This window comes from Dipodomys merriami, unplaced genomic scaffold (genome assembly GCF_024711535.1).
Source record: "Dipodomys merriami isolate MVZ:Mamm:240054 unplaced genomic scaffold, mDipMer1.0.p SCAF_149, whole genome shotgun sequence".
NCBI lineage: Eukaryota > Metazoa > Chordata > Mammalia > Rodentia > Heteromyidae > Dipodomys > Dipodomys merriami.
The window spans coordinates 89,462-104,116 of record NW_027202815.1 but is presented as its reverse complement, the minus strand read 5'-3'; the positions used below and the strand labels follow the sequence as shown (position 1 = coordinate 104,116).

At 36.4% G+C, this 14,655-nt stretch overlaps 1 pseudogene; it reads right to left on the bottom strand.

Annotated features, from left to right (window-relative positions):
- Positions 1-7,935: 7,935 nt before the first annotated feature.
- LOC138826715 (vacuolar protein sorting-associated protein 37A pseudogene) lies at positions 7,936-9,256 on the bottom strand (annotated as a pseudogene).
- Positions 9,257-14,655: the final 5,399 nt, after the last annotated feature.

Here is a 14,655-nt window from a genome sequence, read left to right as displayed (position 1 = left end):
ATAAATTTATTATAAAATTTAAAGTTTTCTTTTCTTTTTTTTTTTTTTACTTTTTTAAGTGTTGAAGATGTTGTTTTAAGAGTGTCAGAATTTAGGGACTGTTTTAGAATGTGAGAACGTGTACCATGGTTTAAAATACTAGAGGATGTTCGTTTATTTGTTGTTCTTCTGGTATTAGTGCTTGGACTCAGTGTCTCATAATCTCTTAGCCTTTTCACTTAAAGCTGGCACTCTGAGGCTTGAGCTAAAAATCCACTTCTGGATTTTTAAAGTAGCTATTTGGGAATAAAAATCTCACAAACTTTTCTGCCCTAGCTACCTTCAAATCACAATCCTAAGATCTCGGCCTCCTTGAATACTGAAGATAACAGGAATGAACCCAACATTGCTTGGAAAAAATAACTTTTCTTATTAAATGATGTTTCATAATTCCTCTCCTAAGAGTCTTGGTAAACTGAATATATCATTAGAGAGGAACATTGAATTCCCCATCCAAGATCACAAAATCAGCTATCAATATTGCTGCAATCAGAACCATAGTTATTTGAGGAAAATCTTCAGTCCTGAAAGTTAACAACAACAACAACAAAACTTTCCAAACTACTAGCAAGTATATGTCTATAGCAAATCCATTTGTCAATGTCATATTCATCACCAAGGCCTGGACTCTTGTCCAAGACCATATATAGATTTTATCACTTTTGATATTCCACTCAAAGTTGTAGCTCTACCACTTGAATCACACTGCTACTTCTTGGCTTTTGTGTTGGTTAACTGGAGATGTGTCTCTTGAGCTTTTCTGTTAGACTTTGTGGAATATTATGGTCATCAGAATGTAAATGAAGTAGAGATGCTAGGATTAATTCTGAACATATTTTCTGCATGTTCCATGTTCTTTTTCTATGAAATTTGGGCATTGAAATCCTCCAGTGGTTTTAAATAGAGACCATTTTCAAGTTGGTAAAAGTCGTGATCATTCCCATTTTTGGACACACAATAAGTGTAAGTTGATACAGATGTAGAAGAAATACTTCACCTTTTCAAATAAAGCATATCTGGTTAACTCAGTAAGTTTTGATATCATGGTAGTATCACCTGTAGTCAGAGATCACATTTCAAGGATAAAGTAAGAACACATGGTGTATTCTGTCTGGTATCACTTCTTGTGGTGGTGGTGGTGATGATGGATGTGTTTGAGCTCAGCGACTTAATTTCTGACTCAGCTTTCTTTCTTTCTTTATTTTTTTTATTGTGAAAATACTGTACAGAGGAATTACAATTACATGGGAAGATAATGAGTACACTTCTTATCAAGCATTGTAGACTCCTCCTTTATTTCCCCTTCCCATCCCTTCCCATCCTCCCCAACGCCCCCCCATCGTTCCTGCCTCCCCCCCCGCCCAAAAGTTGTAAATTTCGTTTTCAACATAACAACTTGTACATCTCATTGTTGCAATGACTCCACCTGTATCCCTATGGAAACGATTTATTTTTCACCTTCCCCTCCAAAAATTATACCCACATCAAATACAGTGAAAGCTGGGATTATACTGTAGGGGAGGGACATAAAAAGCAACAAAGAAATAATCTTATAAATGCGTTAGAAAAAATCACATTGACTCAGCCTTATTGTTCATGGCTGAGGCTCATAGCTAGAACCATCACAAGCATTTTGCTAGTTCATCAGAGATGGAGAGTCATGCGGTCTTATTCCTATACAGGCTTTGAACTTCCCTCCTCCATATATCTGCCTTTGAGTACATAGCATTATGAAAACATGACCCACTGTGGCCTAGTTTTAGTTTAATTTTATAATGCACCAGTCAATAATGATGAATTCTGGGTTCAAAAAAGGGGAACAAAATTCGATAAGTATATTTTATTGCGTTTATCCACAAATGACTTTCTTCTGCACTGGGTAATGGGAATCACAGCAAGATGTCAATTATAACAAAGAATAGAAAACTTTGGCAGAGAAATTTGTAAAATGTCACATCAGGTAGGTCTGCTTGCTAATAACTTTTCAACTTTTAGTAATGTAGATCCACGAGTTAAAACATCATCAAGTTTAAGGGAAAATTTAAATTTATCAGTTCATAAAAAAGACTTTTCTTTTTTCTTTTTTTCAGTGGTAAAGTGCTTGCCTTGCATGCCTGTGGCCCTGGGTTCGATTGGTCAGCACCACATAAAAAAAGACTTTCCTAATGAAGTTCCTCTGATATTGTTATTAGAATATGTGGGTAGATAGCTACCACAGGGTTCATTGTGTAATTTGGATAATATGATGATATTTTCTCATTCCTGTGAGCTTGTGTCTACTTCAATATTGCCCCCATATCACTCATACATGTATCGTGAGTATGTAGAATGCTTCATTTGTTTATGATGTTTAAGAACATGCACAGGTTTAATATGCTAGAAATTGCCTTTAAATCTAAAAATCAGATTCATTTTCAGATTTTCAATGCCTTTGCAGTTAATCCTTATAAATTGCATATATTATTAACTCCAGTGCATGATAATACATTTGGGGTGGATTGTTAACACAAAGATAGGTTGGGGTAATCCATGTTCAAATCAACTCAGTTTCCTCTCACACACAATAACATCTTTAATTTGCTAGACACTGGGTGAAAAGTAGGTTCAGTTACAACTTGGTGAGAAACTTCTTTAGTGGGAGTAATGAAGATATATTTCTATGAAATTTACCTGTAAGAGTTTTGACAAGTTCCCATCACAATGCTCAGATTTTAATAATTTCTGACATCCGAGGAAAAGAGATGCTCCCAAAATATCTTGTTCTTGGCAAGAATGGGCTTCTGGTTAAGAAAAACGGTGCCACTATTGTGTGATTTGAAATAGGGAAAGGATTGTTTGAAACCCCAGCCTCTTCTTGCCTTTCTGTCATGTATTAGGAAAGTCAAAACTGAAAATTTTGGAGGAGAAAGGAAGACAGAGAGGAAGAGAGAGAAAGAGAAAGAGAGAGACTGGGGTGATGGTTCTGGGATGGAGAAAACAGAGGGAAACGGAAAGCAAGAGAAACTTAGGTATAAAATACAAAGCAAATATCTTTACAGATACCTTTCAAACCTACCACAGGGTTTGGGTATAAGTGATTGATGGTGATATAGCAAAGGCTATATAACAGCAAGGTGTTTTATTTTCCCCAAATCCAGCAGGGGGGAATAAATAAAACAAGAATATAAAAAGTAAAGAACTTTTAATACCTACAAGTACAGCAAAGATGAAATAGATCTTAATGCCCAGCCATATAAATATAAATCTTCATACTACTGGCGTTTTTTACTTGTATTCTATGTACTTGATGTATTTGTCTTTTTACAAAAATTTAAGAGACACTAAGAGCCAGGTTCAGAAAATATGTATGAATTTTTAATCCAATATAACAATTTTCAGACTGACAATTTCAAAGAATTATATAATCATAATTACTACATGGAGTGAACAAATTGGACATCATGAATTAAACATACAGGTAAGGAGAGAGACAGTAACATTAGAAAGAATTTTTAAAATATCACTGACGATATTAGTATAAAACAGAAAACAAAAGACTTTGATGAACTCATCAGTGTAGTGGGAAAAATACATATGAAATCAGTGAGCTTAAAGACTTTTCAATAGACAGTTACCAATCTGAAATTGAGGAGATAGAAAAAGGAATGAATTAAAAGAAATAAAATATTCAGCATCTATGTGATAATTATTGAAGGTATCATATATGTATAATGAATACCAGAGAAACAAGAATACAAAGGCCAGAACAGCTGATCAAATGATAATAGTTGAAAATTAAACAAAATTTATATGAAATTCCAGAAGCTTACAGAAAACAAAGCAAAATATTTTAAAAAATCATATTTTAATGGCAGAACACCAACAGCAGAAATAAAAAAGTTACCCACCACACAGTGAGACCATTGGCAGATATTCATAGCAGCATATCAAAAAGGAACAATCACTATGTGCACATGTTCTTATAAAATAATATTTAAAGAAATGAATTCCAAGAGATGGAAATGAGATTTTTGGTGTTGGTGCTGCTGTTTTTGTTATTTTCCTTTATTTGTCATTTGAAGGATGGGGGGGCACAGAAAAGGTGGGACAAAGGGAGAACAAATGCAGCAGTGGTATTCATTAGACAGTATGTAGAAAATGAACTGACTGTCCCTCAATAGATGAATAGATCAAGAAAATGTGATATATGCTGGGTGCCGGTGGCTCATGCTTATAATCCTAGCTACTCAGGAAGCTGAGATCTGAGGATTGAGTTCAAAGCCAGCCTGGGCAGGAAAGTCCTTGACACTCTTATCTCCAATAAATCAACAGAGAAACCAGAAGTGGCATGTAGTTCAAGTGGTAGAGCTCTAGCCTTGAGCTGAAGAGCTAAGGAACAGTGCTCAGGCCCAGAGTTCAAGCCCCATGACCAACCAAAAAGAAGATATATATGAATTCAATGCTTCTATCAGAAAGAATGACACGGTCCCATTTGGAAGGACTTGGAAAAAAATCATATTAAGTGAAATAAGCCAGACCCAAAAGAACATAGGTCCCATGGTTTCCCTTATGTGTAATAAATAGTATACATCTAGGATAATCTTAGCAGATGAACAGAATAGCTCAATAGCTATGTACATATGATCATATAAGATGATGCTAAGAAAAATGAATCCCAAGATATGGGCACAGGAGGTTTTTCTTTGTTGTTGTTGTTTTTTTAATGTACTATGTGGATTTTTTTTTTTGTTTCTTTTACATGTACTTTCCCCTATGGTATAATTCCTGTTGTCACTGTATTTGATTTTGGTACCCTGGGTATTGTATAAATGTTTATATCAATTAGGGAAGGGTAACAAAAATGGTGAGTCAAAGGACAAAGATGAGAACCAATTCAACCGTGATACTCACAAAACCGTATGTTGGAAATGTTCTGTACAACTTTGGGGGAGGGCTTGGGGGAAGGGAAAGCAGGAGAAAAATGAAGGCAGGAGTAAAAAGTTAGCAAGAAATATACTAACTAACTTACTTATGTGACTGTAACCCCTAGGTACAACACCTGGACAATAAAATTTAAATTTAAATTAAACTGAAACTGTGAGTAGGGATGGGAGAGAAAAACTGGGAGAGAGCAAAGGAATGGGTGGCAGAGTTCAAAAGGAAATACATTTATTATCTGACTTACATAATTATAACATTACCTGTACAATACATCTGTGTATTAGCTGAACAGTAATAATAAAATATATTTTTAAGAGAAAAAGAAAGACTGTCTGGTTCTAACACAATGTCTCTTAGCTGTGGTGAGTCAGAGGGAAAGTGGAAGAAAAAATGAGGGAGGGGTAAAAATGCTTGACAAGAAATGAACACACTACCTTACTTATGGAATTATAAAGCCTCTTTGCATCACCTTTACAATAAAATTAAATTAAATTTAAAAAAAGAAAGAAAAATCACACATAGTGGAGCCTTACTTCAGAGGGACAAAGATAAAGATTTTATCAAAATCTTCTATATTTTTCCAAGCAACAATTAAATGGAGGAGAATATTTAAAGTATGGAAGAAAGACATAACAAAATAGAGCAAAACTAAAACAGAAAGAGAAGTTTAGAATCTCATATTCAACAAAATTCTTATGAGAAGAAAACATTGTCGGGCATAAGAGAACAATAACAAAAAAAAGTGATTTTTTTTTCTTTGTGTGTTGTGGGGCTTGAACTCTAGGCCTGGTTACTGTCATTGAGCTCTTCAGCTCAAGGCTAGAACACTACCACTAGAGCCACAGTGCCACTTCTGGCCTTTGTTTTTGTTGTTGTTGTTGTTTTTGTTTTTACTGTTTATATGGTGCTGAGGAATCCAACCCAGGGCCTCATGTATTGGAGGCAAGTACTCGACCACTCTGAGCCACCTTCCCAGCCTCAAAAGTGAGTGAATTTTGTCCTTCATCTTCCCAGATTCATCCATCAAAGTTTTTCAGAAGGAATAAAGAAAGGAGTCATCTTAAATGTCTTTCAAGATGATCTTGGTAATTCTAAATCACTTTTGATGAAATGACATTGTTTAGTGTGACACAATTCAATGAATGGACAGTCATGGTGTTAGTGACCTCTTCTGGAGAGATTATGTGTAAATAAATCTCAATCCCTATTAGGTTGGAAAAGCTCATGACCAACAACGTCTGCAGAATCCCACTCCCAGCTAGTCTTTTAGATGAGGCTGATTGTCCATTGCTCCCCTTAGAGTTCATTATCAAATTTGAACCATGAAGCCTTGTATTTGCCCTGGTTCCTAGCCTCAAATTCACTGGTTAGAATCCTAGCTGAGGCCATTCTTGATCATCCTTGTCTATAGTTTTCACGCGTTCACAGCTGGAGAGTATTCACTATGTTTAGTCCTGCAAATTAGACTCTGACTTTCCAGTATAAAATTACAAATTTGTTTCTTTTCACATGTTGTCATAAATTTCTTATAAGGACCCAAATAATAGTCATCCCTGGGCAAATGAGTCCATCAACAATGAGGAGAGGACTCTGGAGGTAGTTTGGATCTTAAAATATTAAAAATAGCATTTTCGCTTAGATGCCTTTCTGAATAAATCTAATTTAAAATAAACTAAGTATAAAACTGGGCACTGGTGGCTCATACCTGTAGTCCTAGCCACTCAGGAGGCTGACATCTCAGATCATGACTCGATTCCCACACAGGCATGTAAATCTGTAAGACTCTTATGTGGCTGCAATGGTAAAGCACTAGCCATGAGCATAAAATTTAAGGAACAATAACACTGAGTCCCTGAGTTCAAGTCCCATTACTGAAATAAATAGATTAGTAAATAAAATAATTTATTAATCAACTAAATATAGCTACTCTGTGGCTGTACATTTAAGAGACAATTTTCTAAACATTCCAGAGAGAACATGAGATGAAATAAAGTCATATATGTTGATGCTTGGTTTTGTTATCAATGCCATGAGAATGTATCAAAGAGTTTGATATAGAATAAATGAGTATATTGATTGAACTCTATTATTCCTGACAACTGAGATGACAGTTTGAATATCTGGTGAATGAAATCATGTATTGATTCTTATCTAAATGACAGGTGTTCACTTTTCAAAAAGGAAGATGAAGATGAGAATTTTTTAGTTGGATTGAGGGCAGAACATATTTTGGGAAGTTGACACACAAAATATCAATCAATAGACTATCTTTTAAAGAGTTTCCTTAGGACAATAAAATATATGCAGGGGTAGCAGAGTAACATGTAAAATATATCATTCAGTTTAGAGGACTTGTGAAAGGATTAAAAAGGTGATTAGGTTTCCATAGAGATATTTTTTAAATTTTTTTAAATTAATTTTTTAAAAGTTTTATTACTGTGAAAATACCATACAGAGGGGTTACAATTACATGAGCAATGTAATTAAGACATTTTTTGAATTTTTTTATTTACTAAAGGTATATATATATATGTATATATATATATATAATAGGTATATTTATATGTTATAGGTATATATCTGGCACATTGGCAGGTTTGATATTTTCTGGTATTATGAATATTTAAAAACAAATTGCTTTTGAAAGTTTTATTCAAAAAGAAAGAAAAAGAGAGGGTGTGGGTATCTTTCCATAGCTGAAAGTACTTAAAAATTACTGAGAGGAAAATAATCTAAAGAAGATATCATTCTTGATAAAGAAATGAGGCAGTTTCAAATTAAAAGTACAAGATTAAGTACTTTTCATAAAATATTAAAACTAAAATCACATGCATAAGGTATTTAATTATAAGAATAGCAGTGAAATTTTAAAAGGACAGGATTTATCAATGATAAATAGGCGTTTTTAGTGCAAATACTGCAGAAAAATTTTCCAAGCAAAGATCATAATCATTCTAATCTATATAAAAAACAATCTCAGTTCTTTAAACAATGTAGAGTACATCTGAATTCAGCCATTTCAATGAAATGCCAACTTACAAACCTTAAATCTAAAATAATGTACTTAGTTTTATGTCTCATTTCTCTCTTGGCGGTCCATGTTTTCAGGAAAATCTGTAATGGACCATGAAGTTGGCTGTGCATTGCTATCACTTGTTTAAGTTTCTCTTCCTTGGCTCTTCTACAGTGGCAAACTGTTCTTTTTTCCATGAAGCTACTGAGAAAATCATCTATTTCAGTTTTTCCCTCCGAGAAATCTTCAGCAATATTATCAGATTCTTCCTCAGCTTCATGTGCAGCGACTTTCCATCTTGCCTGTAGGGCACTTGCACTACAACTCTCACTCAGTTCATGTTGTCTCTGCCTCTTCTTTTCAAACGTAGATTTCATTTGTGTAAGTAACTCATACTTATCTAAAACAGTTTGCCTTTTGGCTTCCAAACTGGGCTCCAAGAGGAGAGTTTTCTTGCTAATTCCTCAATACTTTTTACTAAATCACCCTTGTCATTAATAATTTGTTTTAGTTGAGGTAAACTCAGAAACTGTTCTAGTAATACTTCCTCTTGTTCATTCATATCTGTGAGTTGTGACACAATTCTGAGAGTTCTGGAAATGCATCAGGGACATCTGGCATCTTGTACCCAAAACCATTTTGGCTTATCGGTGTTGAAGTTTCCATTGTGGGAACAGGCAATGGCAGACTTGAAAGGACACCAAATGTAGGAGCAGCAGACTTGGCTGTTGTATAACTTGTTGAAGAAGAAGCCGTGTCAGTAACAAAGAAGTTATGTTCTGTTAGCTTCTTGAGGAGGATATGCAGGAAGAAATGGAAAACCCTAAGAAGCATAAGGAGGCAGCCCACCTGGGTTACTATACAGGTATGGAAATGCTGTTGAAGTGGGAGCTAAAACAGGAGAATTCTTCCAAAACTCATCCAACAGACTCTGGCTAATCTTTCCAAGATCTGAGTGTATTGTAAAATTGCTTACTAATTGAGAGGTAACATATATTCCATGTTTATCCATTAAAGGATGTCAGATTGGTGGATAAACACTGATTGCTGGTTTTTCCTGAGGAAACTGTGGAGGAAGTACTATATTAATGTTAATTGTCAAGTTGTTTACAGTGAAGGGCAATCTGTATTCCACATCTTTCTGTATTTCAGCTATACTGGAGTGGGAGTTCCGGAGGGACTCGATCAAGCACTGCTTCTGCTGTTGGAGGCTGGTGAGGCCACCACCAGGGACCCTGCTGTGGAGAAGGAGGCGCTCTTGGTCAGGGGAAAGAGCCAGCTCATCCTCCTCGCGTCCCTGGGGCAGGAGGGCCTACAAGGTTTGGGCCTGCTTCTCCCAGAGGCTGCCCGTCAGGTCTCCAGCTACAGAGGAGTGGCCTGAAATACCCAAGGTTCGAGTCCGGTTGTGTGTGTGTGGGGGGAGCAGAGGGGCAGTCCGTGGGACAAGCCAACGGCGCCTTTTACCAAGTAAACCAGGTTCCTGGTCCCCGGGTTTGGGGGACCATGACATAACTGGAGAGAGCTGGAGAGAGGTAAATTGTCAAGCAGGACACAAGCAACCAGGATCCTACCCTTGGAGGCCCAGGTGCTCCAGACTGGCTAGCCAGTCAGATTGTAACCTGGCTGTGCTCGGCGTGCCTGGCCTCGTCCTACCATGAGCACATTTCTTATCAAGCATTGTTGCCTACTCCTTTGTTTCCCTTTGCCATCCCTGCTGCGACACCCCCTCTCCCCCATCTAGTCCCCCGACTCCTCCCCAAAGTTGTAAATTTCATTTTTCATCTTAATGTCTTGTACATTTCATTGTTGTAATGGGTTCCTATTTAAACAATTTGTTTTTCCCTTCCCCTCCACAAATTATACCAACATTAACTACAGTGAAAACAGGAGTTATACGGTGGGGAAGGGACACACCAAGCAACAACAACAACAACAACAACAACAACATATCACCCTGGGCTGGGAAGGTCGCTCAGTGTTAGAGTTCTTGCCTTGAATGCAGGAGGCCCTGGGTTCAATTCCTCAGTACCACATAAACAGAAAAAGCTGGAAGTAGCACTGTGGCTAAATAAGTAGAGCACTAGCCTTGAGCTGAAGAGCTCAGAGACAATGCCCAGGCCCAGAGTTCATGCCCCACAACCGAAAAAAAAATCACTTTATAAAACATTAGAAGCAATAGAAAGCAAGAAAAAACACTTCAGTCCTTATCTTGAGGTCCATTTTGCCTAACTTCAACTTATCTGTCTTTTTCTGCTTGACTCAATACATACACTGGTTATTGCAAATTAGGGAAACCATGGGACCTATGTTTCTTTGGGCCTGGCTTACTTCACTTAATATAATTTTTTCCAAGTCTGTCCATTTCCTCACAAATGGGGCAATGCCATTCTTTCTGATGGAGGCATAGAATTCCATTGTGTATATATACCACATTTTCTTGATCCATTCATCTACTGAGGAGCATCAGTGTTGGTTCCATATCTTAGCTATGGTAAATAATGCTGCAATAAACATAGTTGTGTTGATAGCTTTAGTATGGTCTTGTTTCTGATCATTCGGGTAAATGTCCCAAATTGAGTCAAAGGGGAGCTCTATGTGGAGTCTTTTGAGGAACCTCCATACTACTTTACAAAGTGCTTGAACAAGTTTACACAACCACAGACAATGCAGTCAGCTTGGACAGTTTTAAATTAGCTACCAACATATTCTTTTTATATGTTTTTATTGTAAAAATATTGTACGGAGGGGTTACAGTTACATGAATAAGGTAGTGAGTACATTTCCTAACAAGAATTGTTACCCCCTCCTTTGTTTTTGCCCCTACCATCCCTTCCCTCCCCAATTCCACAACTCCTCCCACCCCCTTCCAAAGTTGTAAAGTTCATTTTTAACATAGTGTCTTGTACATCTCATTGTTACAATGGGTCAAGCTCTTTCCTTACTTCAGCATTTTGTTATTTCCTTCCCCTTCCCAAATTAGAAAAAATGTATATACAAGATGCAGGGCACTGGAATCAAGTACAGATATTTTTTCTGCAAAAATACTATAGGATGAGAGCAAAAACATACCTTGAACAAAGGTTCTATTGGCTTTCTCTGCAGAATATGTGTAAAGCCTGCAAATGAATCCAAGATATCCTCAACCCACAGACTCACAAATCATGTAAAATTTGACTCATATTCTATACTACATTGTTTAGAGATGAGTGTGTGTGTGTGTGTGTGTGTGTGTGTGTGTGTGTGTGTGTGTGTGCGCGCGCATGCGCGCGCGCAGGTATTCAGGATTGAATTAGGATCTAGGCACTGCACTTTTGCATCTTTAGTCAAGAGTGATACTCTCACTTGAGGCACTGGTCCACTTCTGGAATTTTTTTAAATAAGTTTTTTTTTAATTGTGAGAACACTGTACAGAGGAGGGGTTGCAGTTACATGAGCAAGGTAATGAGTATATTGCTTCTGAATCATTGTTGTCTCCTCCTTTTTTTTCCCCTACCATCCCTTCCCTCCCACTTCCACAACTACACTCTCCCGTTCCCCCCGACCTAAATTGTAAAGTTTGTTTTTCCACCTAAATTGTAAAGTTTGTTTTTCCCTCCCACTTCCACAACTACACTCTCCCGTTCCCCCCACCTAAATTGTAAAGTTTGTTTTCCCTGTTTTCTTGTACATCTCATTGTTGCAATGGGTCAACCTATATCCTTGTTTAAACAATTTGTTTTTCCCTTCCCCTATACAAATTATACCAACATCAAATACAATGAAAACAGGGGTTATACCATAGGGGAGGGACATACAAAGCAACAAAGAAATCACATGGTACCTTATAAATACATTAGAAACAATAGCAAGCAAGAAAAAAAAAACACAATTGTGTCCTTATCTTGGCATTCATTTCCTTTAACATAATCTTATCTGACCTTTTTCTGCTTGTCTCAGACATATTCTAGTTGTTGCAAATAAGGGAAACCACTTGTGGCTTTGTGCTGGTTCATTGGAGATGAGTCTCATAGACATTTCTGTACAGGTTGGCTTTGAGCTGAAATCCTCACATTTCCACCTCCTGACAGGTATTATAGACATGTGTACTTTACTGTTGCTCACATTTGCTACTGATAAATTTAATCCCAAGCACTGTATTTTAGCTATTAACTTCAGAAACAAAATTTTCTGGCTTTATTAAAATTTAAAATGAAATGTGCCTGCTTTTTTCTTTCTAAATAAATGTGCCTGCTTTTTTTTTTCTTTTAAGAAATCCTTTATGGGGCTGGGAAGGTGGCTCAGTGGTAGAGCTCTTGCCTTGCATGCATGAGGTCCTGGGTTCGATTCCTCAGCACCACATAAGTAAAAAGAAAAAAGCCTGAATTGGCGCTGTGGCTCAAGTGGTAGAGCCCAGGATCAGAGTTCAGGCCCCACAACAAGCCCCCCCCCCAAAGAAATCCTTTATATGCTTTACTTCTTATTTAGAAAGAACTTGGCTTCAGAAAGATTAATGAGAATTTTAAAATTTACCACCCAGCTTAAGAAATGAAGCTTGCATGAACACAGTCTTAGACTTCTTAAATCTAAAAGTATTCTCCAACTTGAATTTTTTCTGTCAGCTTTTACAACAAGGAAAGGAAATTGTTCCAAAGAATTATGACACTTGATACTTATTTGGCAAAAGTAGAGCATGACAATAGTAAAATACGGTTATTTTAAGGGGTTTGAAGCAAAGGAATACTTTGAATCTCCATAGTCTATTCAAATAGAATTTTAGAGACTTGGCATGGTCTTGGAGACACAGCGTTTGTAGGCATCCTTGAGGGACATATGTTCATGTTTGAAGTGTTGGATTCTTAAGGATGCCCAAGACAAAATTTAGTATCAAAAATCTGTGAACACAGAAAAAATAAGGAAATAACAAGGAGCACAAATATGGAGATGAAATATCTTACAGGACTTTGAATATATTAGAGAAAGTACAGAGAAAGACCAAGGTAGGCTGGCCAGCTTCGTATTTCCCAGATTTCCCTCTGTGTTTGATAAGAATGATTTTGTCTTAATATCACCTGCTTCAAGAGGTATTTATTATTGCTGTTGTTGTAGTTCTTGTTATTATTATTTGTGACATGGCTAAACTGCATGTTTTGCATGTATGTAGATTTTAATCTCACGGAAATTTCTTTGGTAGTGGAATCTTCATAGTTAATTGGCTCAAAATTATATCATTTAGAAGGAGCCTAGTTATAGGAAATGTACTCATTACCATATTCATGTAACTGTAAACCCTCTGTACAGTATCTTTGCAATAAAAATATATATCAAATAAAAAGAAGTAGCTTAATATAATATGCCTAATTTCCTTAATAAATAAGAATGTTTGGACAAGGAGATAATCATTGAAAATAATTCAGAACAGAAAAATGATAGTAATCTAGAATTCAAGGAAAAGGAAGGCCACAACAGACCCTTTTAATACAGCCTAGAGCAAGAAGTAATATTTACTTTTGTAGCTCCCAAAATTGTGAAAAAAAAAACCTATCATCCATCTATCTGACTGTCTGTCTGTCCTTCTCCATCTGCTTTTCTTTTTTTTTTAATTTTATTTTATTTGTGAACATACTGTACAGAGGAGTTACAATTACATGAGCAGGATAATGCGTACATTTCTTACCAAGCATTGCAGCCTCTTCCTTTGTTTACCCTTCACATCCCTTCCCAGCCTCCCCCCCTCCCACCCAATCCCAAACCTTCTCCTTCTCTCCCTTACCCCCCCCCCCCCGCACCGACATTGCAAGCGGAAAAGGTCAGATAATGTGATGTCAGGAAAATGAACCCTTAGATGTGTATTTTAATGTTTTTTTTCTTTCGTGCATGTGTTTCTAAAGCATTTATAAGATTATCTCTTTGTTGCTTTGTATGTCCCTCCCCCACAGTATAACCCCTGCTTTCACTATTTTTGATGTCAGTATAACTTGTGGAGGAGATGGGCAAAAACCAGTTGTTTAAGGATACAGGTGGACCTGAACAATGAGAAGTACAAGTTGTCATGTCCATCTGCTTTTCTATATAACATCTATCTGATTTAGTTTAGGAAGTAGAATCATTAGCTTTATGCATGTTAAGTTCACTGAGCTACAGTCCCAGCCCAATTTCTGTAATCAGAGTTTCTGTTTGACTTCCTTACTGCACCTTTAGGGAATGGATACATGTGTGAGTCTTTCCCTTAGTACTAACTAGCAATAAGCAATAATAAGCCATAAACAATATAACACTATGTATTACTAGAAATAATGGAGCTCTCTTAGAATGCATAAATTTTATGCTTATCTAAGTATAATATGTTATAAAATAACTGTATAAGCATAATAAGCAGATATTTTATGTATACTTTATTAGCACATGTTTCCAGAGGGAATATTTCCTGAAACCAGCCAGCTACACCTGATTAAATTTAGCTGGAGATCACAACAGATTATCTTCTTATCCCTCTACTTGCTTATCAATATATGGTTGTTATAGTCTAAACAATAATTAGAGGGCTAAATGCAAGATTCTTCATTGCTGAGTGCAGTCGGTAAATTTTCCTCTGATATACTGTAAACATTCAGTATGCATTTATATATCTTTTATAAATTCAGGAGAATTTTTGTTCTATTGTTTTCATTTTCTTTATGCCTTCTAAAACCAAGGTGAAACTTTGT